At 46.9% G+C, this 24,121-nt stretch overlaps 3 protein-coding genes across 3 annotated transcripts in view; 1 reads left to right on the top strand and 2 right to left on the bottom strand.

The window, feature by feature from the left end:
• The window catches only part of KPNA6 (karyopherin subunit alpha 6), a 387,231-nt gene extending 377,355 nt beyond the window's left edge, over positions 1–9,876 (bottom strand). The window contains exon 1 of the mRNA XM_069068056.1: positions 9,871–9,876. The gene's annotated coding sequence lies outside the window, so the exon portion shown is untranslated. The remainder of the gene's footprint in view (positions 1–9,870) is intronic.
• The window catches only part of TMEM39B (transmembrane protein 39B), a 319,933-nt gene extending 310,057 nt beyond the window's left edge, over positions 1–9,876 (bottom strand). Inside the window, exon 1 of the mRNA XM_069068060.1 lies at positions 9,873–9,876. The gene's annotated coding sequence lies outside the window, so the exon portion shown is untranslated. The remainder of the gene's footprint in view (positions 1–9,872) is intronic.
• Positions 1–24,121, top strand: part of ADGRB2 (adhesion G protein-coupled receptor B2) — a 54,727-nt gene that overhangs the window by 1,677 nt on the left and 28,929 nt on the right.

Here is a 24,121-nt window from a genome sequence, read left to right as displayed (position 1 = left end):
AAGAGAGAGAGAAAGAGAAAGGAGAGGAGGAGAGAGAGGAGAGGGGACGAGGGAGAGGAAGAAAGAGAGGGAGAAGAGGGGGAGGAGAGAGAGGGAGAGAGGGAGAGGGAGTGAGAGAGAGAAAGAGAGAGAGAGAGGGAAAAGAGAGGAACAGAGAGAGAAAGGAGAGAAGGAGAGAGGAGAGGGAAAGAGAAGGAGGGAGAGAGAGAGGGGGAAAAGGAGAGAGAGGCAGACAGAAAAGGAGAAAAAAGAAAGAGAGAGGGAAGGAGGGAGGGAGAGTGATCTCGATCAGAGACAAGGGTAGCAGAGGGGCCACACAGAGTTGGAATGAGCCAGGATCCTGGGTCCTGGGTGAATCCTCCTGGTGCCCATGGGGGAGACTGAGTGCATCTGAGTCCAGGCCCCTTTCCGTTTCTGCCTCCTCTCAGTCCCATGTTGTCGGGCCTGTAGTTCTGGGCAGGGTCAGGGCTGAGGAAGGCTCAGGGGCTTTTTGCTGACTGGCACCAACATGTCCGGCCCCCAGAGCATCCCTACTCCCTTCACCAGAGGTTAATGCTGACTCTCCTTTGTTCCAAGCTTTCCAAACTTCTCAGCTGGATCTGAGAACAGACCCCTTGGATGGCAAGGGCCCAGGGCCTGGGGGAGTCAGCTGTACTGTGTCACCCCAGATCCGTCCTGTCCCACACATCTGTCTCTAGGCTGACATCAGAGGCAATCTAACAGGGAGGAGGAGGGGGTGAGCTCAGCACACCCACCTACACATGAGTCCCAAGGCATTTGGCAGTTGCCCAGGACCTCCCAAAGTCCAGAGCATCACCCCTCTTCCCACACCCTGAGGAAAGCTCTGGGCCTCTGTACCCCTCAGGCAGAAGCCCTCATCTGCATGGGGACCCAGGCATCCTACTCTCTCAGTGCAGAGGGCTTGGAGCAGCAGCTCCCTCTGGGCTGCTGAGTCAGGGTTTTGCTGTGGGCACCCCCTCTCCTCCCCTCCCTTCCCTTTCTTTTTCCAGGCTTCTCTGCTCCTGTGAATTGTCCCCAGTCCCCAAGGCAGCCTTGACTGAGCCTTTTAGGAGGGATCAGCAGGATGTGAGGAATGGGATGTGCAGTGATGGGTGTGCAGGGCATGACCCTCTCTGTATCTCTCGCCCACCCAAGACCCTAGGTTTTCCCTCCTCCCCATCCTGGATTCCCTTGTCCAGGTGGGCTGTGGCTGCTTTCTCCTCTCTCCTCTGCCCCTTACCCTGATGGAGAAAGCCTGAGATCTGGGGCTCAGGAGTCCTGGGTTCCAGCCCCTAATTCTGTTCACGTGACCTTTGGTAATTTCCATCCCTTTCTGGGCATGTTTCTTCCTCTGTAAAGTAAGGGGGGGGAGCGGGCTTTGTGGTCCCTTCCAAAGCCTAGGACCTATACAAGCCTCACTTTCCTCTTCTGTCTTTTGGGAGAAAATACCATGCTCAAGATCATATATGTGAAAACTATTTAAAAATAGTTATCTGGTATCTTGGGCAAGGGGATTGTGCTTACCTCCTCCTCTGGCCTAGGGACTGGGAGGGAGCGTCGGAGTTTCCAGTTAACCTCTCCCTGTCACCATTCCAGAGGAAGTTTGGGGTTCTGTGTTACCGGATCCCCCATCCCCCGGCCCATGGGGGCAGGGCCCTAATGCTGATAAAGCCTGCCAGCCAAGTAACAGTCCCAGGTCCTCGAGGCCTGGGTTAGTGTGGCTGGACCAGATCAGGGAGATGGGGGCAACACTGGGAAGATTTTAGATGCTTACTGTGAGCAGGAAACCTGGGGGGGATGGGACCTCAGATTTAGGGCCTTCAGGAGGAAATTGAATTTCGTTTCTTTGTTGAACATAACCAAGGAGAGTGGAGCCATATATCCAGTGTTTTTATTACTCTCTCTGCTCTCCTCCAGGGCACATAGCAAGGTGCACGTGGCTTTGGGGAAGGAAGCAAGGAACTGGGTGGGGAGGTTGATGGGGAGAGCCGTTCCCCCCCTCAGTTTCCCTTATACTTGAAGGAGAAGATATTCCTGTCTGGTTTTCCTCTCGGTCTATGGAGTGGTCAGAGAGGGAGGCTCTGCCCACACAGGCGGACACCATCCAGGCACTGTGCCATCCAGGGCACTCTGCCAGGGGATGGCGGGTTGTTGTGAAGCCGGAAGCAGGATTTGGTCCGTCGCCCTGGTGACTTTGAGAGCCAGGAAACATTGGGGGCTGGGATGGGGTGGAGCACCCTGGAAGGCCTGTCCTCCCCAGTTCCAACAACAGAGAGCCAAAGATGATCGGAACGGTGACTTTGAGGGATATTCACATGGAGGGTACAGCTTTAGAACTGAGACCCCAGACCATGGCAATAGACCTGATGCTCATGGGGTCCTTCACCTGTCAGTTATCTCTGACAGTTAAAATCATGAGATTGTATCTCGTGGCATGGTGGGGATAACCCTCCCTGCTCTTGGCGTCATCCTACCCCAAGTCATTTCTCATCCACATGGCATTTCTTAGAGGTTGTCGCCCATGAAGGCGGGCCTCTGGGAGAAGCGCAGGTGGTCGTCATCACCAGCGGGCACTGGGAGGCTCTGGCTTGGCTCTCTTGGTGGGAGAGGGGCCTGTAGGCAGCCTTGCACTCCAGGAGGGCACGGTGGTTGCTATAGTGCACTGTGGCTCGTGGGTGTGGGGGGAGGCGGCCTTCCCTTCTGTTGCCTCCTGCTCTGCCTAGGACCATCATTGGACAGATTAGTGCCAATTAGCAGGGAAAGCAGGCGCTCAGCGCGGTTTGTTCTCCGTGGCAGGGAGTGTCTCTGGGGCCAGTGCCACCGCCAGGGCCTGGAGAGGACCGTGCCTACACGGCAGTGCCATTGGTGCCAAGCATTTGGCCTCTCCCGCACTCCTTCCCCCACCCCCTCTGTGCCAGGCCAGCTGGATGGCTGTATCGGCAGCAGGGAGACGGGCTGGCATTTTGCAGCGGACAGATTGCGATCAGGAATATGTGGGGATGGGAGAGAGAAGGCGGGTGGGTAGCAGGGAAACAACTCCGATTTTCTACGCTTGGCCCAGGAGCTGGGAGGAAGCGGGAGGAGAGGAGAGAGAGACCCTGACCCTGTCCTCTAACCTCCAGCCCTCTGGTGTTCACCCTTTGTCACCAGAAGCTCTAATGCTGTGGAGCCAGGGATAAGGTCCTGCCTGCCCAGAGAGGCGGAAGGGCAGCAAAAGGAGCAGGGTTTTCTGGAGATCAGAATGACGATGGTGGGAGTCAGTGGCACAGGGAAACACTTTACTGTGATAGCTGAGCGCGCGCATGCATGTGTGTGTGTGTGCGTGTGTGTGCATGTATGTGTGTGAGTACGTGTGTGTGCGTGTGTGTATGTATGTGCACGTGTGTGAGTGTATGCATGCATGTGTGCACGTGTGTGTGTATGTGTGCCCAGCTTCCTGGGAACAGCTCCATCTCCTGATGCTCTGACCAGTAGATGCCTAGTAAGGGCAGCTGTGAGTTTGGTCATAGGGATTATAGGCATTGGAGCTGGAAGGGGGACCTTAGGGATTCAATCCCCACCTCATCCCCCCATGACACCCAGAAGGAAACTGAGGCTCTGAGGGCCAGAGTGACTTCCTGACTGTTGTCTAACTAGTAGGACCAGCCTGCGGGCTCAGGCCTTGGGAATTTAGTGGTCTTTGCACTACCCCTGAGTTGGAAGGTGGTGGCCAGGCACTGTTCATCCTGACTACCCCTCCTGGCAGAGCTCTGGCATCTCCCAGCCTGGATGAGGAGGGACATGCCCAGGGTGTAGGCTGGGAGCCCCCTGGGTTTTCCTGGGGAGGCTGCGGGCAGGGGCGAGGCCTTGATCAGGAGAGGCAGGAGGGTGGAGCAGGGAAGCCAGAGGGGAGGGAGAGCAGGCCTGGCAGGGAGAAGAGAGATGAGATGGGAAGCAGCCGTAGCAGGACGAAAGGAGGGTGGGGGAGCGGAGAACCGGAGGAGGTGGTGGGGGGAGTGGATGAAAGCTGGTAGAGGAGAGGGGGGCAGGTGACAGAGCAGCACTGACTCCCCGGCCTGCCTCAGTGCCGAGCCTGAGTTTGACAAGAGGGTCTGGGTGCCTGTTAATTTCACGCAAACTGCCTTTGATAGATCTCTTGTTATTTTTGGTGAGTTGAGCTATAAATTTGTACCATCTTGCTGCTGCAATCTGTTAAGTGGGGGGGGGGGGGGGGAGGGAACAGGAAGGGTAGGGGGGGGGGGGCGGCACCCTGTGTAGGCTTGGGTGCTCTGGGTGGGGCAGGTGCTGGGGCCTTAGGACAGGCAGACGGGTGGGGGGGGGATGGGGTCCCGCTGACAGGGATGGAGCCCTGGGAATGGCAGCAGGAGGCTGGCAGTCCCAGCTGGGGTACCCATCACTTGGTAGGGGAGCAGATCCCATAGTTCTTGCTTTCCGACCTTTAGTTACTGGGGAATTGGCGTCTGGTGCCAGCTGTGAGAAGGTGGCACGCTGCTGCCTGGGGCAGGGGAATTCTGCCTCCACCTCCTCATTCATAATTTGTGTTTCCCCTCCTCCCTTCCCTTCCTAAGTTCTTTACTGGTATTACCAACTGCCTCTGTGATGTGTTTTCCTTGAGGCAGGCAGGGGTGAGCTGTAGGACCCAGCCTGCCCTGAAGGAGGGGAGACCCCATCAGGTCCACTTTCAGTCAAGAAGATAAGGGAGGGCTTTGTGGAGAAGGATGGAGAGGATTTGTACAGGCTGAAATGAGAAGAGAGAGCCTTCTAGGAACAGTGAGAACAAAGACATGGCGGTGGGGGAGTGTGGGCCAAATTTGGGGAACCATGAGTCATTTAGCTTGGCTGGAGTGGCAGGGTGGAGGAAATAGAGAGTAACACCTTTCCTACACCCATCCTCTGAGATGGGTGGTACAAATATTATTATTTCTGTTTTATAGATGAGAACAGCAGCTTAGGTTAAGTGATTTACCCACCTTCCAATAGCGAGTAAATGTCAGGACTAGCATGATAGGACCATGGGACTGTTCTCTCCTTTTCTCCCCTGGATATTAGACTTCTATTAATATAGCCTAAGATCATATCACCTTTTTTTTAGCAGCTGCATCACACTGTTGACCCATATTGAGCTGGTGAATCAGCTGAGACCTTTTTCATGTGTCCTTGGACCAAGCTACAGCTTTTCCATTCTGTACTTGTGCAATTGATTTTTTGAACCTAAATGTAGTTACTTTACCTTTGCTTGTTGGCCCATCCCAGAATTTTCTGGGAGTTACTTCATTTGTCTTCCTGCCTGCCAGTGAAACAGGGCCAGAAGCTTGTGCTCCAATTCATGATTGTGCCAGAGGACCTAGAAGATTCTGTGAGATTCTTGTGTGGCTCTGGGCAAGTCACTTAACCTCAATTGCCTCCTTAAACCAAAATAAAGCAAACAAAAAGATTCTAAAAGAATTCCAGGGAAGGAAATGGCAGCTCCGATTAGTGTCTCCTATGTGTAGGGGAGGTGAGAAGGGGAATATACATTTATTAAATACCAACTGTGTGCCAGGTATTGTATTAAATGCTTTATAAATATTATCTCATTTAACAGTAAGTATAATAACTCACATTTACATAGCACTATGTGCCAGCCACTGTGCTAAGTGCTTTTCAAATATTATTTCATTTGATCATCACAACAACCCTGGGAGGAAAGTGCTGTTATGATCCCTATTTTACAATTGAGAAAACTGAGGCAAACAGAGGCTAAGTGACTTGCCCAGGGTCACATAGCTACTAAGTGTCTGAGGCTGGATTTGAACTCAGATCTTTTTTTTTTTTTTTGCTTTTTGGAGGTCAATTGGGGTTAAGTGACTTGCCCAAGGTAACAGGCTAGTTTTTGTGTTAAGTGTCTAAGGCTGGATTTGAACTCAGGTCCTCCTTACTCCAGGGCTGGAGCTCTATTCACTGCGTCACCTAGCTGCCCCCTGAACTCAGATCTTACTAGACTTACAGCGCTTACAGTGCTCTGCCTATGGAGCTTCCTAGGAGGGACAGAACCTCATTCTCACCTTCTAGGAAGTCTCCTTCTGGAATATATGGGTAGAGGTATAGACAGAAATCCCCAGGAGTAGGATTGACGTTAACGATAGCCAGAACTTTGTGGTCATGACCTCTCCCATCCAGGGGTGTGGATTGACCACCCAGCAGGACTTCCCCATAATAACATCATGACATTTAGGTAATTAGCACTTTGAGATTCACAATTTGCTTTCCTTACTGTTAAGTCATGCAGATAACCATCATTCCCATTTTACAGGCTGCACAAGGTGGTCACATGGCTAATCAGTCTTTGTGCCGGGACTTGAACCCAGCTCTTCTGAGCTCCACCACCAGTGCTCTTTCCTCCTGTAGTACCAGGCAGCAGATACCCTAACATGGGGCTGATAGCTGGCTCACCAGCTCTTTGGCCTTGGGCAGACATCTTCCCTTCTCTGAACTCCTCTGTATAATGGGGATAATAATCCTGATCTGACTTTCCCAACAGGGATCTTGTGAGGGGAGAGATGTAAGATATGGGTTTGAGGCTTTGCTTATCTGGGTTAGCTCCTCAGGGATTCCAGCTCTTCCCTGGGGTTTACCCAGAGACCTTTGTCTTTGACCCTTGGACTTTCACCTTTCCTTACTTTGTTAAAAATTTTTTTTAATCATTTTTTTTCCAGTTAACAAGCATTCATTTTTTTCTTCTCATCTTTTCCCCTTGAACAAAAGAAAGAAAACCATCATAATAATTATGCATAGTAAAGAAAAATAGATTCCAGTACTGACCATGTCCAAAAATGTCCGGGTCACTTTTGACCTTAAGTCTATTAACTCAGTGACAGGAGGCAGATGACATGCCTCAGCCTTGGTCCTCTGAAATGGTGATTTCTCATTGCATCGATCAGGGTTTTGTTGCCTTTCAAAGGTATTTTTCTTTATGATGTTGTTGTTATTGTACAAATTATTTTATGATTCTGCTCACTTCATTCTGCATCAGTTCGTACAGGTCTTCCTAGTTTTCTTGCAAACTCTCATTTCATCATTTCTAATAGTGTACACAGTAGCATTCTATTATATCCATATACCATAATTTGTTTCTCTGTTCCTCAATAGATGGGCACCCTCAGTTTCCAGTTGCCCTTTTTTCACTATGACCAAAAGAGTTGCTATAAATAATAGCACGGTCCTTTCTTACATGGTCTTTTTCATCTTTTTTTGACCTCTTTAGGATATAGGCCAAGTAGTAGGTAGTATCCCTGGGTCAAAGGGTTTTTAGTTTAGTTTTAGGATTTTAGATTAGCTTTTTTTTGGGGGGGGGGATAGTTCCAAATTTGATAAAATGAAATAAAATATTTATAAAGCACTGTACAACCCTTAAAGCACTACATAAATTCTTTTATTATCATTATTATTTTATTAATTAATAAATTTATTAATATTAATTAATGATCAATTTATAAATTCCAGAATGCCAAGAAATTCAACAACGGCTTCACCAACAATGTATCGGTGTGTTTATTTTCCTGTAGTTCCTCCACTAATTGTCATTTTTGTCATCTTTGTCAACCAGAGGTGAAAACTCAGAGATAATTTAATTTACATTTCTTTAATTATTACTGATTTGACCTTTTCCTACTCTCTAAGGTTGCTCAAATCTCCTCCTGACCTTCCTTTCACCTGAGACCTCTTAGCTCCTTAAGCTCAGAGATCTTCCTGCAGCCGGTCCCTCATTACCCAGCCCTCCCTTCTGCTGCTGACACCACCGTAAGGGGATCCCAAAGACCTCTTGCCTTAGGTTACTCTTTCTGTCCTCCCTACTATTTCTGCATGCTCCATACCCAAAGAGTACATTTTCTATGGCTTATTTACAAGGAAAAGAAAAACTGTACACATTCAGAAAGGATGTATTTTAGAGGAGCTAAATTATTTTAGTCCCAAACTATAGAATACACTCTTTGAAAGCAGGGGATATATCTCCAATGCTTGGCACACAGTGGACACTTGTTGAGATGAATTTACTCCTATCACCAATTTAATAAAGAACATAAAAGTCAAACAAAGCAAAAACAAATCTGCAAAATAAGGGGGGAGGACCAGATATTCACCCATGTTCTTTCCTTGCTCTGATATTCTGTGATACCCTGGCAAAGCCCCTCAAGGTGCCAGTGTTGCCACTGGCAGCCCTTCCCACAGCACACTGCATCTGGGTTCCCAGGTCTCCTGTCTCAAGCAACAAGAATAAAAACCCTTCATTCCCCCAAGGAAAGGCAGCTGGGTTAATAAAAAAACGATGACTTTTCTGGGAAATTCAGAGCAAGATAAGGCACCAGCTTATGGCAGTCACGTTTGTAAATGTGGAGAGACATTCTCTCATTTACTCCTCTCTGATCTTGTCCCATTGGGATTAGAAGAAGACAGGATTTAATTTCTCACTCAGGCCAGGAGAGCCACAGGGGATTTGGGGACCTCAGGAATCTGGGCAGGGGTGGCAGAGAGTGCAGACGGAAATGGGCCATCAGCTCAGCACATCACCAAAGATGAAAACCTTCCAGAAAGGATCCGAAGGATCCAGGGTAGGACTTTAAGCCTCATTAAACTGGGTCAACATCCCCCTGTTTTAGCTTCTCCTTGGAGCCACTCCAAGAGACCTTTGGCTTCAGAGCTTTCAATCCTCCTGACTTCCTGGGCATGCTGGGAGCCCCCTGAGCCTGCATGGTCCCTGGGCTTGGAACACTGCCAACCATGATCCCTAATTAACTCCTCTCTTCTCTGACCCCTGCCATCCTCATTGGATACCTGAGTCTGCCCTTTACCCTCACTGTCCCTTCTCTCCCCCATCTTTAGTCATAAATGGCGACTAGAGACAATTTTCTAGGACTTGTCTTTGAGGGCAATAAAAAGATACTAATTCTGAAATAAAACACCAAGGGGAGGTCATTAGAAGCATGAATAAAAGTCTCAGGCTGGGTGCCACTTCATTTCTAGTCTAAGCCAGTCTATTGACTGCAGAACTTTTTATGTGGCATGATCCTATAGGTTTAGTCTAGAAGGAAGGGAGCAAGGGAGGAAAGAAGAAAGGAAGGAAAGGAGGAAGGAAGGAAAGGAGGGAGGGAGGGAGGAAAGAAAGGAGGGAAGAAGAAAGAGAGGAAGGGAGGGAGGAAAGAAAGGAGAGAGGGAGGGAAGAAGAGAGGGAGGAAGAAGGGTGGGTAGCAAGGTGGCATTTATAAAGTGCCTATTTTGTGCCAAGCACTAGGCTAATCATTTTACAAATATTATCTCAGTTGATCCTCACAACAATCCAGGGAAGTGGGTGCTGTTATGATCTCCTGTAGCAGCAAGCACCCCAAGCGTCCCCAGGGTGGCTGCCAACACAGGTTCTTAGATTTGCTTTGATAAAGGAAAGCAACTCAAAATGGGTTAACAAGCTTACTTTAATCAGTCAAATATGTATCTTTTACCTAGTTCAGGGGAAAAAGGTCAGCACCCCGAACTAAAGAGTATACAGACAGAATTATCAAGACAGAGAAACAGATCAAGTAGACAAGTTTCCAAACTGTCCAACCATGACATCCATACCAAATCAAGATCTGGGTTTTTCAAAGCCGGGGGGCTCTCAACAACCACTTCCCAGAGTCTCATCTGATCAAATCACAGAACACTTCTCAAAGTGAGCCCCAAAACAAAGCCTCAAATCAGGGTTTATATAGCCTTCTCCTGGCTCAGAGAATGTAACAACCTTCTGGACCCACTGGCCAATCAAAAAGTATCTACTGAAAAACAAGCCTCCCACCCCAGGCTCCAGGTGCACTTTAGCCTAGGGGCAGGGAAGATCTTAAAAATTTACATTCCCATTACATCCCCATGTACCAATAGGGAAACTGAGGCAGACAGTAGTTAAGTGACTTGCCCAGGGTCACACAGCTAGCATGTGTCTGAAGCTAGATCTGAACTCAGGTCTTCCCGACTCTAGGCCCAGTTCTCTATTTGCTGTGCCACCAGCTGCCTGACCCATTCTGATCCTTAAGGTCAAGTCAGAACCCTTTGTGGACCTTGAGTAAGAAGGACATTTCCCTTTCTCAAGAGCATACTCAGGGCGGGTCAGGCTCATGTATCTTTGGAGTCATCCCAGGCTCACCCTCAGCCAGGTGAGATGTCACTGGATTGGGGAGTGGGTACTCCTTGACCAGAGGAATTGCCAGGCTGGAAGGATCAATCAATTCTTTATCAAGCACCTACTTTGTGCCAGACTCTGGTCTAGGCACCAGAAATACAAAGACAAAAGTGACCTAGTCCTGCCCTGAGAGGAGTTTCCATCCTTCTCCTCCTCTTCTTCCTCCTTTTCTTCCTCCCCTTCCTCCTTCACTTCCTCCTTCTCCTCTTCATCCTCCTCCCCTTTCTCCTCTTCTTCCTCTTCCTCCTCCTCCTCTTCTTCCTCTTCTTTTTCTCCTCTTCCTCCTCCTCTTCTTCCTCCGCTTTTCCTTCTCTTCCTCCTTCTCCCCCTCCCATTTCTCCTCCTCCTCCTCTTCCTCACAACAACAATAGCTACTATGTGCTGGGCACTGTGCTAAGCACGTCTTACAAATATCTCACGAGGTAGATGCTGTTATGATTCCTATCTCACAGTTTAGGAAACTGAGGCAGACAGTGATTAGGGGACTTGCCCAGGGTTAAACCCCTATAGTTAGTGAGTGTTTGAGGTGGGATCTGAACACGGGTCTTCCAGACTCCAGGACCTGGGTTCTGTGTACGAGGCGCCACCTGACTGCCTCGATTCCATCATGTACCTGTATTAGGTGTGTACACAAGATAGGCACAAGGTATGGCCTGAGCAGAATCTTCAGTTTTCCTAGATCTAGATCAGGAGGCACCTCGGAGGCACTTCAGAAAAGGAGGCCAGAGAAGCCCAGTGCCCCACACCCGGCTCCAGACAGGATGTGTCAGATTAGCATGTGAAAGTGGGTCCAAGGCTCTTTCCACTGGACGACCCTGCCTCCCACTGTTCTAAGGCCAAAAGCAAGACCTCCCCAGCCAAAAGCAAGCACTGGTTCCTCTTCCATAGCCACTTGAAGATATCAATTATGGAAAGAATGATGGCTTTGGAGAAAATTCTCTCTGCTGGTCACTTGTATGACTTGAAAGAAGTTACTTCTCCTCTCTGGGCCTTATTTACCTTCTCTATAAAACAAAAATGTTCAATAAGGTGACTTCTGAGGTCCTAATATCTCCCCTGAGGCTTCTCTCCTTCAGCCTAAGGTCATTCATCTGGTCATGCGGCATGATCCAAGCACCTGAGGGCAGGGACCATGTTTTTGCCTTTCTTTGTTTCTATAGCACCAGGCATACAGTAGGGGCTTAACAAAGACTTGTTGACCGATGGACCCATCCTGTTCACCTTCCTGTTTTCACGCTCCAGTTTATCAATTTCCTTCCAAAAATGTGGCTCCCTGAACTGAACTCCACAGTTGTAAGGGCAGTGAACGGTTATGACAGCATTGATCTTCTGATGGGCCTGCCTGCCTCCGGTTCTCCCCACTTCCGTCCCTCTCTACTCAGCTGCCAAAATGATCTTATGAAAGCACAGGGCTGACCACATCACTCTCCTATTCAGTCAGTCAGTAATCATTTATTATGAATAATTTATTACTTATTAACTCTCATTCATTATTATTCAGTGAACTCCAGTGGCTTCCTATGACCTCCAGGCTTAAATATCAGATCCTTTGTTTGACATTTAAAGCCCTTCTTAATAACCTGCCCCTCTTCTTGCCTCTCCAGTCTTTTCCTACCTTCCTCCCACTTTTGTACTCCGTGGTCTAGGAACGCGGGCCTCCTTGCTGTTCCTTGAACCCAGCACTCCTCTCCACTCCAGGCATTGTCTCTGGCTCTCTCCTCCATCTGTACCTGAAGGTCTTTCTCATCTCCTCCCTTATCTCCTAGCTTCCTCCAAGTTCCAACTGAAATCCCACCTTCTGTAGGAAGCCTTTCCCAGGCCTTCTTGATCTTACTGCCTTTATAATCTCCAGTGTATCCTACTTGTATTATATTTGTACATAGTTGTTGGGCAGCTAGGTGGTGTAGTGGATAGAGTATAGGGCTTAGAGTCAGGAAGACTGATCTTTATGAGTTCAAATCCAGCTTCAGACACTTGCTAGCTGTGTGACCTTGGGCAAGTCACTTCACCCCGTTTGCCTCAGTTTCATCATCTGTAAAATGAACTGGAGAAGGAAATGGCAAACCACTCCAGTATTTTTGCCAAGAAACCCTCAAATGAAGTCACAGAGTCAAAAACAACCAAACAACATAGTTGTTTGCGTGTTGTCTCTCCCATTATACTGTGGGTTCCTGGAGAGTTGGGACTGGGGTTTTTTTTTGCCTTCTTTTGTATCCCTAGTACTTAGCACAGTGCCCAGCGCATAGCAAGCATTATTAAAGGCTTGTTGACTCGACTTGACAATGGGATCCTCACCTTCCCTGATGCAGACGTTATGGCTGTGCAAACAGCCCAAGGTCATACTTCCATCTCTGGCTGCTGTTTCATGCTGTTGACTCACACTGAGTTTGGCACGTGGCAGGACCTCGCAGGAGGGCCTGGGAAATGGGTATCTAGGCAGGTTTGGTAAGTGGGGGAGCTCTCCTGCCATTGTATTGGGCAGATTATTTCATCATACTCTGAGTAGGCTTGTCCCCTGTTATAACTGTAAATTATAACTTTATTCTTCTCTTGTAAATAAAGTCCTTCCTACGCAGGTACTCTCTTAGGTTGGGAGGAGGAAAAGAAGGAGGAGGAAGAAGAAAGGGGTCTGGAAAGGGAAGACTCAGCTTGGGATTCAGGATTAGGGATGAGAGGGTGAGAGGTGTTTTGGTGGCATATGGCTCAGAGAGTTTGGCCTGGGGCTAGATCACAGCCCCAGGAGACAGGCTGGTCCAGCTATGTTCTGTAAGCCCAGGGAGACTGAGTCATCCTAGTGCTGTATCCTGGCTTCATATACCCGAAGGATCAATAGGCAGAATGACCAGGAGTATTCCAGGCAGGGGATGACAATCCATTTCCCCTGATGAAGGAATAGATCCCAGGGACAGATCAGAGACCCCAGGATATGGCAGCAAGAGATTTCTGAGCTATGAAACTTTAGAATACCCTAGCAGAGCCCTCCCATGGTCATCCTTAGTGTGCCATATGGGCTCTGGGCCATCTTTAAGGGGTATCAGGGCTCAAGCATCCCATCGAAGGTTCAGGAGATCAGAGCCATTGCTTAGAGACAGCCCTGGAAGAAATAGAGCTACCGCTAGAGGGAGAATGTAGAACCCCATGATTTTCCCTGGGATTGTCTCTAGGGGATGCAGGCCCCTGTGGCCATCCTTGGGAAGTCTGGATGCCCTGGAGCCAGCACTAGACTGTTATGAGGCGGAGGGGTGTCCCCAGAATGTACAGGGGTTTAAGCTGATTGTAAGGAGGAGAGGTTGTCAAGTCCAGCTTGGTCTTTCTCATCTCCTCCCAAATGTGTCTATCCCATTGATTTCAGGCTTCAGAGGGAAAGGATACCAGATAGCCTGGCTGCCAGCAGACTAGGGCTTCTCTTCCTCTTCCTTGCGTTTGCCTGGGGCCAGGTAAAGCCAGACAACTGGCTGATGGCACGAACCTTGCCCAGCACTGTGACAACCACCAGCAGAGCCCTGGCGACTCCAACTACCCCCCATTGCCACCCTGCTTGTATCGTTGCTTTCCCACCCTGACTCCCTTGTAGAACAGAAACCTTGGCACAGCTGTGAGCACACCTCTGTCCAGATGTCCAGAAGCTCCTCGAGACCAGGAACCATTTTTACCCTTCTTTATATGCTTAGCTCTTAGAGCGGTGCCTGGCCCTCAGTAGGCACTTACTAAGTGTATCAAGAGATGCAACGACTGTCTACCCTGTGTCTAAGCATGCTGTCTTGCACATAGGAGGAATTTGCTGTATGTAGAAAGAATGACTGAGTGAGTGAGCTCAGCGTGAAATTCTTCACACACAGGTCTCACTGAGAAAAGGCAGCATAGACCAGGGAACAGCTTGACCTGTTGTTTTGGGGTGGGTAGAGTTATTGTTGTTCAGCTATGTCCAACTCTTCATGACCCCTTAATGGGGTTTTCTTGGTAGAGATACTGGACCAGTTTGCCATTTCCTTCTCTAGCTCAGGCAAGGTTAAATGACTTGCTGAGGGTCATACTGCTAGTGAGCGTCTGAGACTGGATTTGAACTCAGGTCTTCCTGAGTCCAGGTCCAGAGCTCTCGTTGCCCCATGGGTGGAATAATATGAGCCCACTAAGGAGAGAAAGCAGAACTATTCTACTCACATTTTGTTTCTGTTTTCCCAACAAGGAGAACAGCTTTAGATGGAAAAGGGGAGAACAAACATCATTCAAAGGGAATTGCAGCCTAAGATAGGCGATGAGATAGGAAGGGAGCGTTTAACTCTTCTAAATGAGTTCGTGCCTCCAGACCCAGACAAATTATGTCCCAGCATGCTGAAGGAATTCGATGATGTGATCTCACACCCACTATCTGTAATCTCAGGGAAGCTGTGGAGAATGAAGAATGGGAAGGGTGGCGGAAGACTGGAGACAGGTAAATGTTCTCCTCCTTGAATAAGGGAGGAAAGGTGGCATTCCAGAAAATAGAGCCAAACACACTTGACCCTTGGCAAAAATACGAGATCCAACCCTCAAGCAGGTGGTTATGGACATTGAGAAGAGAGCATGGTGATCTTTACAAACTAATGTTTATTCACTCAAGACAAATCATGTCCAGACACCCTGATTTATTTGGGGAGAGGGGGATAATAGGTTGGCCCTTCAGGGGAAGGCGCAGTATATCTTGACTGCATTAAGCATTTGACAAAGTCTCCCATCATGTGGATGGTGGTACTGTTAGGTGAATTCTCAGCTGGCTGCATAATCCTGCCCAAAGAGTAGGAGTCAGTAGCTTCAGAGAAGCATGGTGATGTAATAGAATCTTAGTATGAAATCCCCGGGCTCTCAAACTCCAGGAATCAGAAGAACTGGGTTCCCTTCGTGTTTTTTTTTTCATCTGTAAGATGGGAATAATAGCCCCTGCCATGCCTAGCTCACAAAGCTGTTGGCAGTCAGTCAACTAACATTTATTGAAGTCTTCCTGTGTGCCTTCCTAAGAGATGAAGATACAAAGAAAGGAAAACAACAGGCCCTGCCCTCAAGGAGCTTACCGTCTAGGGGAGAGACAATATGCAAAGAACTACATACAAACTAGATATAGACAGGATGAATTGGGAATAATCTCAGAGGGAAGGCATTAGAATGAAGAAGGATTGGGAAAGGCTTCTTGTAGAAGGTGGGACTTTAGCTGAGACTAAAAAGAAACCCAGAGGTGGATATTAGGAGGAATAGCGTTCCAGGCATGGGGGAGAACCCATGAGGACACTCAGAGTGGAGAGGCAGGATATTGTGTGCAAGGAGAAGCAAGGAGGCCCCTATCACTGCCTCCCAGAGCACATTGAGGGCAGTAAGGTGTAAAAAGGATGCCTAACCGGGGTTTTCTATTTGATCCTGGAGGTGAGAGGAAACCACTGGAGTTTATTGACTGTGGGGATGTTGGGGTCAGATCTGCCTTTTAAGATCAATCTGAAAGCGGAATGGAGGTTGGATCAAAGTGGGGAGAGACTGAGGCAAGCGGAACTGCCAGCAGGCTAGCAAGATAGTCTGGGTCTGAGGAAATGAGGGCCTGCTCTGTCAGAGGAGAGAAGGAGGCGTAGATGAGAGATGTTACAAAGGCAGAAATGATAGGCCTTGACAATTGATTGGATATGGGGGAGGAGGTGAGAGAGACAGGAGTCAAGGATGGGGCTTCAGTGGAGCCAGGTGACTGGGAGGATGGCGGTCCCTATACAGTAATAGGGAAGTTAGCTCCGGGGGCAAGAGAACGTGTTCACCTTTGGACATGTTGAGCTTAAGACGCAGATGTCTGATAAGCAGCTGGAGATATGAGCCAGGAGGTTGGAAGAAAGGTTAGGTCTGGATCTGTCGGCTGAGAGTTATCTACATAAAGATAATTGAACCCATGGGAGCTGGTGAGATCACTAAGTGAAATCAGAGAGATGGAGAAGAGAAGGGGGCCCAGGATGGGGCCTTGAGGGGCATCTGTGGTTAGTGAGCATGACCTGGACAAGTATCCAGAAAAGGAAATGGAGAATGAGCAGTCAGACAGGCAGGGGCAGTGTCACCAAAACCTAGAGAGAAGGGGGTCTCGAGGAGAAAAAATGATGGTCAGTGTCAGAGGCTCCAGAAGGGTGGAGACAGGGCCGTTATATCGGGCAGTTAAGGGAGCACTGGTCCCTTTGGAGAGAGCATTTCAGGGGAATGATGTGGTTGGAAGTCAGACCACAAAGAGTTAAGAGCAAGGTGATGAAGGGGAAATAGAGGCACTTATTGCAGATGGCCTTCTGGAAGTGTTTAGACTCAAAAGGATGGTGGTAAAGATAGAATATAATCCAGTATCTAACAGGGATGGGCAGAGCAAGTGAGGGCTTTTTAGGATGGGCGAGAGATGGGTATGTTTCAGGCTGGATGGAAGGAGGCAGGAAACATTGGTGAGAGAGCAGGGATGACAGGGGGGACAGTCAGCTGGAGAAGAGGGGCTGGAATGGGATCACACAGAGAGGGATTTGCTTTGGTAAGGAGAAGGGCCACCTCTTCATGTGAGGCAGAGATGAAGGAGGAAACAGTGGCAGAAAGCATCTGAGTGATCGGAGAGTGGCAGGAGGGAGAAGACAGAGCTCTCGGCAAATGGCCTCGATTTTTTTTTTTCCTGTCAAATATAAGGCAAGGTTCTCAGCTGAGAGGGTGGGGGGAGGAGGAGCCATGGGAGGTTTGGGGAGGGATGAAAAGGTTTGGAAGAGCGCTGTGGAGAGTGGGAGAGTGAGTTAATTAGGGAGGTGTAGAAGGATTGCCTGAGGGCCCAGTAGAGGTTATGTAACAGAAATTTGTAGTGGACCCAATCAGCTTGATTTCATGATTTTCTTTCTCCATCTTCATTCAGCAGCATGGAAGCAGGAACAAAGGGAGTGGATGGTGGGAGTGAGCCAAGGCTGAGGTTTGGAAGGGTAGAGGGACCAGGGCCTCAGTAGGATGGTGTAGATAGAATTGGCCGGCTCACCAAGGAGTCAAGATAGCAAAAGGGGCAGAGTGCAGTAGTGATGGCCGGGGAGAGAACTGAGGGGTGGAAGGATGAAAAGCGGGGTTAGAAGCTGCCATACCAAGGGCGATGTGGAAGGACCACGGACTGGGAGCAGATAGTGAAATGTCAGAGTTCACGAGCATGGATGGGAACACTTGTGACTGACGGCAACAGCAAGTGAATGACCATCTTTGAGTGGAGCTGTGGTGGGGTGGAGGAGGAGGTCATGGTACTGTTGTTTGTCCTTCATTCTCAAAGAGGACCGTGACATCAGGGAAATGATGACATGACTTGCAGTTGACTTGGATTTGAGTGAGGGAGGGCTGAGCAAGGTCAGGAGGAGAAGGTAATGGAAATGAGTTAGTTGAGGGATTTCTAGGATGCTTGAGCTTTAGGTGGCCGGGGGGGGGGGTGTCTTGAGCATCAGGAGCTTTGTGAGAATCAGATATGATGGTTGGTGGTGAGGGTGCCAGTCTGGAGGGAAGGTGTCCCTGACTAGGTGCCACAGGACTCATTCCTTGAATTCAAAAGGCTGGAGAAAAGAAAGACTTTGACAGGAATGGAGGAGGTAGGACAGGAAAGCCTTCTTCAGATGTTCAAAGGACAATTGTGTGAAAGTCTGTTCTCCACCCACAAAGTAGAGGGACAAGAGGTTTAGATTTAATCTTAGTGTAAGAAAAAACTTCATCATTGATAGAAATGGCCAACAGTGGAATAGTGCTGCTTCAGGGAGTAATGACTTTCCTATTGTTGGAGGCTGTCAAAGAAGAATAAGCAAGCATTTTCAGTCTTTTTGTTTTCTAATCCAGGTGTTCTTAACCTTTTTCATGTACTGGGCCCCTTTGGCAGACTTGAAAAGTCTATGGATCTCTTCCCAGAATAAGGTTTTTAGACACAAAAAAACACAACACATTGAACTGTAAAGTAAACCAATTATATTGAAATAGTTAACAAAATTTTGAACAGAAACAAATTCACATTCCTTGAGGTTAAGGACCCATATTCTAATTCATCCTCTGTACAGCTGCCAAATTGATATTCCTAAAGCATGAATCTGACCATGTCACTCCTTTCCTCATGAAGCTTCAGTGGTCCCATATTACCTCTAAGTTAAAAACACACATGCCTCTCTTCCATATTTAAAACCTTTATAATCTGGCTCTAGCTTATCTTTCTAGACTTACATTATTCTCCTTCACTCATTCCATATTCAAGTGAAACTGACCTATTTGCTGTTCTCTTTATATAAGATTACACCTCCCACTTCCATGCCTTTTCAGACTGTGCTCCTTGCCTGGAACACCAGCACTCTCCCAATTACCCACGTTCACAATCTTGGTGGCATCTTCAGATACTCACTCTCTCTTTATCTTCATTTTTGTTTTTAAAATAAAAATTATTTTTATTAGCCTGTCCCTCCCACCGCCTCCTGCTCCCCATTGAACAAATCTTAAAAAACAATGCTTATCTACATATTATGGCAAAACAAATCCACATTAGACGTGTTTGAAAAAGTGTGTCACTTTCTGTATGTTAAGTTTATCAAGAGGTGGGTGGTATGTTTCTTATTTGTTTTTTTTTTTTGGACTCCTGGTTTCATTATTGCCTTGATCAGAATCCTAAAGTCTTTCAAAGTTGTTGCTGTTATCGTTGTGTGAAATGTGCTTCTAGTTCTACTTACTTCACTCTGCATCAGTTCATAAAAGTCTTTTCAGCTTCTTCTGAAATTAACCATTCCTCATTTCTCATGGCCCAGAGACTCCTGACCACATTTGTCTGCCACAATCTGCTGTGTAAAAGGGTGTGCACAGAGAGTTAATTCATTTTCTGGCTACAGTTACTCACTGTTCCTCACCCCATACAGCCAATCCATCAATAGATTGGGCCCTTCCCACATCTCTTGTATCTTTCCCATTCTCTTCATTCACATAACCAATCCCCCTTGGCCCATGTCACCTTTTTCTCCTGGGCTTTGCAATTGTCTCCTATTAGTGTCATGTGAAAGTAATGAAAAAAAGAGGAAAATAATCTAAATATAAAAAAAAATTATACAACTCTTTTTGTGATAGCTCAGAAAGGGAAATTAAGAGGGTGTCTTATTAGAGAATAGTTAAACAAATTATGGTATATGAACGTGGCAGAATGTTTCTGTGCCATAAGAAATTATGAAAATTCTGTCAGGTACAGGTTGTGCTGATAAATGTTTTACAACCAGCTCTTGGAGGGGGAGGGGAGGGGAGTATGCAAGACACACTTTTAAAAAAATTTAGGGGCAGCCAGGTAGCACAGTAAGAGCACCGACCCCAGTGTCGGGATGACCTGGGATCGAATCCGGGCTCAGTCACTTAGCACCCACCCAGAAACACCTGGCTGTGTAACCTTGAGCAAGTTACTTAACCCCAATTGCTTTTTTAAAAAATTTAAAATTTTTTAGCTTTTATTTAATATTTTATTTTCCCCCAGTTACACGTAAAGACAATTTTTAACATTCATTTTGAAAACTTTGAGTTCCAAATTCTCCTCCCTCCTACTTCCCCACCCCCACAAGAAGGCAAGCAGTTTGATATTGGTTATACATATGTAGCATGACACATTTTTAAAGTTTAGTCTGCGTTAACCTTTTTTCCGACACTTTCTTAAGACTAGACAATCAGGGAGGGGGAGAAAATTTAAAACTCAGAATCTTATGGAAGTGAATGTTGAAAACTAAAAAGAAAAAATTATATATATATATATTAAAGAAAAAACAAATAAAAAAAGTCTAGACAATCAACAGAACAATAAATCAAGCCCTGATTTGTAGAGTTTACCAGTTCCTGAGGTATAAGTAAATAAACCTACTGAAATTTTTTTGGAGGCAATAGTTCAGTGACTTGCCCAAGGTCACACAGCTAGTAAATGTCAAATATCTGAGATGGATTTGAACTCAGGTCCTCCTGAGTCTAGGGCCAGTGCTCTATCTACTGTACCACCTAGCTGCCTCCTTACCCTGAAATTTAATAATGATTCTCCCAAGCAGGTCAGAGCTGGCTCCAGCATGCCCCTACACAGGTCTCACTATGTCACTGCCTTACTCAGTAAACCCAGTGGCTCCCTGTTACCTCTAGGACCCAATGTAAACTGTCCTGGGTGATATTTAAAGCCTTTCACAATATGGCTGCAGCCTAACTTTCCATCCTTGGACTTCCACATAGTCTAAACAAACTTACTGTTTCTCATGTGGGACCTTCCTCCAAATTGCCAAATGATTATTTAGTATCTATTTCATATCTGTTTATATATGGTAATACTTTCTCCTTGATATAATGTAAACTCCTTTGGCATAAGAATGGTTCCATTTATTGTATTAATACCCTCAGTGCCTAGCACAGTGCCTGGTAAAGAGTAGGTGCCCAATCATTGAATCAATCAGCATTTATTAAGCACCTTTGCTTGGTTGCTTGGAATGGACTCCCTCCTAGAGTCCTGAGACTCTCAGGCACCCTCAGGTGCCACCTTCTAGGAGAAGCCTTCCTGATCCTGGCCCCCAAGTGGTTTGCAGAGAAAGCATGCATAGATAGAAGAGCAGCATAGTATAGGGCAGAATATAACATCAGGCCTCGAAGCTAGGAGGGGAGATTGCAAGCCAGCCTTTTATACATATTGGCTATGTGACCCCAGGTAAATCAGTGAGTACATTAGGAAATCTTCTAAGACTGTGTAATCCATGGACTCCTGGGAAATTCCCAAGACCCTTGAAAGGGGTCCATGAGGCAGAAACTTCTTATTCTATTGTTTATTTATTAGCATGCCCTAGAATATTATTATAATGTCATATTATTTTATTATTATTTTCATATTGATATTAAGATGTTACTCGCCTAATAAAATACTCCTTCCCCCTTTCCAACGATTTGTTTGTGTGAGACTGGAGTTTCTTCATATATTTCAAAGCCAAAACAACGTATCTTGACAGACAGAATGCAGAAGGGGATAAGATAATGCAGCAGTCTTCTCTTAAGCTAAGATATTAAAGAGATTTGCAGAAGTATGTAAAATGATACCACTCTTCCAACTGATTTTGTTTTAGAAAAGTTATTTTTCATAAAATAGGTTATTTATGTTTACATATAATAGGTTATTATTACAACTATTACATATATTTTCTACACATGTAATATGTGTACATTTACACATGTAATACATGTACATTTTACAAATTGTTACACATGTTTTAAAATTTTATTGGTTTGAATTTTAAGTGCAGTGAATATTGACAGATATAACTCATGAAAACAAGCTCTCTGGGGTCCCATTTTTAAGAGTATTAAGGGGTCCTGAGACCAAAAAGTTTGAGAATCGCTGTTTTATATAAAAGGCTACAAAGAAAATGTGGATGTCTATATTAGTGAGGGAGTTTCCTTACCTGGGAATAAAATCATAGGTTCAGTCTTTTTTGTTTTGTTATCTATTTACCTGTGTTTGTGTGGCTTCCCTGGGAGTCTGCAAGCTCCTTGAGGGACTGCTTTTGCTTTTGAATAACCCAGTGCTCCATATATAGGGTACTTAATTCACGTCTGTGTGTGTTCAGTTGTTTTTTTCAGTTGTGTCTGACACTTCTTGACCCCATTTGGGGTTTTCTTGGCAGAGATATTGGAGTGGTTTGCCATTTCCTTCTCCAGCTCATTTAACAGATGAAGAAACTGAGGCAAACAGGGTGAAGTGACTTGCCCAGGGTCACACAGCTCATAAGTGTCTGAGGCTAGATTTGAACTCATGAAGATGAGTCTTCCTTGAGTGGTGTGGTGCTCTATGCACTCTGCCACCCAGCTACCCAATTCACTTATGAGTTGGATTTTGCATCCTTTGAGGACTCTTTCAGGTCTGGGATACTGGGATTCTGGGGTGTTGTGCTTCCTTCTGTGGTTCTGCCTCTAAGCAATTCTAGAGACTCAGAAAAATTGGGGTGGAGAATGGGGAAGAAATACGGGAAAGCTTCCAGTAGGAGGTGGTACTTTCTTTGAGAAAGAAATAAGGCAGCCAAGTGATACAATGGACAGAGCACATGGCCTGGAGTCAGGATAGATTGAGTTCAGATCCTACCTCAAATACTAACTATATGACCCTGGGCAAGTCATTTAAGCCCTGATTGCTCCAGGGGAAAAAATTAAATATATGCTAGGCACAAGGGGTGGTGTATGAGAAGATGCCGCAGCATATGTGTGTGTGTGTGTGTGTGTGTGTTAGAAGCAGTGTTCTTATTCCTGCTGCCACTGGTATGCTGGCAAACATTTAATAACTGCCTCTCTGGGGGGAAAAGTATGCTTGACACGCTTTTAAGTTTAATATTCATTATTAATATTTTCTATGTCACTTTCTTAAGTCTAGACAGTCCATTTTCGAGGTGTAAAATACTTACACTGAAAATTTAAAAATTGGCTGCTTTTGCCCTCAAAGCACAGACCCTGCTTGTTGGGATCACAGACTTTGGGCTGGTCATCTAGCCTAACTGCTTCATTTTACAGATTAGAGAAACTGAGGCTTAAAGAACTTGCCCAGCATCACTCAGAGAGTAAGTGGGGGAGCCAGGATTCAAACCCCGGTCCTCTAATTCTAAAGCCAGCCCTCTTAATACCTACCATTTCCATAGATTTCCTTAGGTTTCTAAGCTGTATCCTTCCACCAAAACTTTGAGGATCAGAGAGGACAAGAGGCTTGCTCAGGGCCACACAGCTGGTGTTTGATGTGGGATCAGAAGGTCACAGAGCTGAAAAAGCCGTTAGCCAATACCTAGACCAGACCACCCTGTTTTTCAGATGAGGAAACTGGTTCGGGGAGTTTGTGACTTGGCCAAGGTAATAGTTGTCTACTTTTCAGCTTTGTGAAGCTGTGTAGTTGAGGGCTTTGGGAAAGGTCCCTCCCTCCCTAAATGCATATACATGTAGGTCTTTACCAACTAGTAGCCTCCCAGGCAATATGACTCTTACCTCCCCCAGTTTCATGCCTCAGTTTCTCCTTTTGGGGAAATCTTCAGGCTGCCCATCTCCTCAGGCCAGTGAAGGAGAAGCCAGGATGAGAGTATATCTGTGAGGTCCCCCAACTGCCTCTGACTTTACTTCCAGACTGGGGACTGGTCTTACTAAATTAGTCTGGCCTGAGAAAAGCATCATGTCCTGTAGTAAGAAGGTAGGATATGGATCCACATTCTCTGCACTGGGTGGGAGGTAAGGATGCTTGGTCTGGGGTCCAGGATCTCTGGCCTCTTGGGGATTAGGAGTCAGAGCTCCCCTTCCCTCTGGGGCAATCTTAGCAAGCAGTAGCCACCCATCCCTTTGGGCCAAAGCCTGGCCACGTGAACATTCTCCTCCACAGTAATAGTGCCAAGAAAACAGGCTTTTCCTACCAACCCAAAGTCTCTGAAGAAGGTGGAGGAGACTGGGCAGAGGGAACTGCTGGGCAACTGAGGCCACTTTCAGGCTGTACTACTGTGTGGGGGAGAGGGGCTGGGCTTATCAAGGCTTCTGCAGCTGAACTGAGGGGTCAGCTTGAATTGATGAGTGCCAAGTTGGTGGGCTAAACTGTCCCAGGAGAAGGTGCCGTGCCACAGAGACAGAGCCTTGCAAAAAAAAAAAAAAGACTCCTAGACTAGGAACCAGGAGTTCTGGATTCAAATTCCAGCACTGCCTTTTACTGTCTTTCAGAGTGGGACCTTGGGCACTAGAGAGACCTCCCTTTTCAGTTTCCTCATCTGTAAAAGCAAGGAAGCAAATTAGATGATTGCTAGGTTCCTTTCATCTTTAACATTCTGCATTTTAAGGGCCCTGACATCTGACATGGGGCCAGTTCTGACATCCCATATTCTAAGACTCCTCCCAACTGTGTTCTAAGGGCCCTCCCACCTCTGACATCCTGTGTTCTAAGGCCCCTCCCAGCCCTGACAT

This window comes from Petaurus breviceps, unplaced genomic scaffold (genome assembly GCF_028583685.1).
Source record: "Petaurus breviceps papuanus isolate PSGF00001 unplaced genomic scaffold, PetGlider_PUasm1.0 90760, whole genome shotgun sequence".
Classification (NCBI taxonomy): domain Eukaryota; kingdom Metazoa; phylum Chordata; class Mammalia; order Diprotodontia; family Petauridae; genus Petaurus; species Petaurus breviceps.
Note: the sequence above shows the minus strand (reverse complement) of the source record. Positions and strands in the feature narration are given on the sequence as shown.